Source organism: Myotis davidii, unplaced genomic scaffold (genome assembly GCF_000327345.1).
Source record: "Myotis davidii unplaced genomic scaffold, ASM32734v1 scaffold803, whole genome shotgun sequence".
NCBI classification, from domain to species: domain Eukaryota; kingdom Metazoa; phylum Chordata; class Mammalia; order Chiroptera; family Vespertilionidae; genus Myotis; species Myotis davidii.
In genome coordinates, this window is record NW_006295567.1 from 3,683,622 (window position 1) to 3,684,039 (window position 418).

The following is a 418-nucleotide window of genomic DNA, read 5'->3' on the forward strand; positions in this document are numbered from 1 at the left end:
AGAATTGTTGAATTCCTTCCCTGGTGCTTCCTTCAATGCACCGGGGTAGCTTTGACACTAGAGAGGACACTACAGAGGCACTAGTGACTGTCTTGCAGTCATCTCACTTCAGACTTCCACTCTTCAAACCAGAGAGAAATCATCTACCAAATATTCCCAGTGCCCTTTTCCTTCTGCTTGAGAAGATACAGATTCCTTAAAACCCTGAATAAGTTCTTATATTCTATGAAGAGCTGTAGTATAAATAGTTTCCTTTGTGAAACAGGCAGTTACTTATAATAAACATTTTCTCTGTATTATGTTTTGTATGTTAACTTACTGTTTTCTACTAGTTGTCTTTTTGCCACAAGATAAAAGAAAAAATATATACATATACATATATATATATACATATGTATGTGTGCTAGCTCGAAGTATA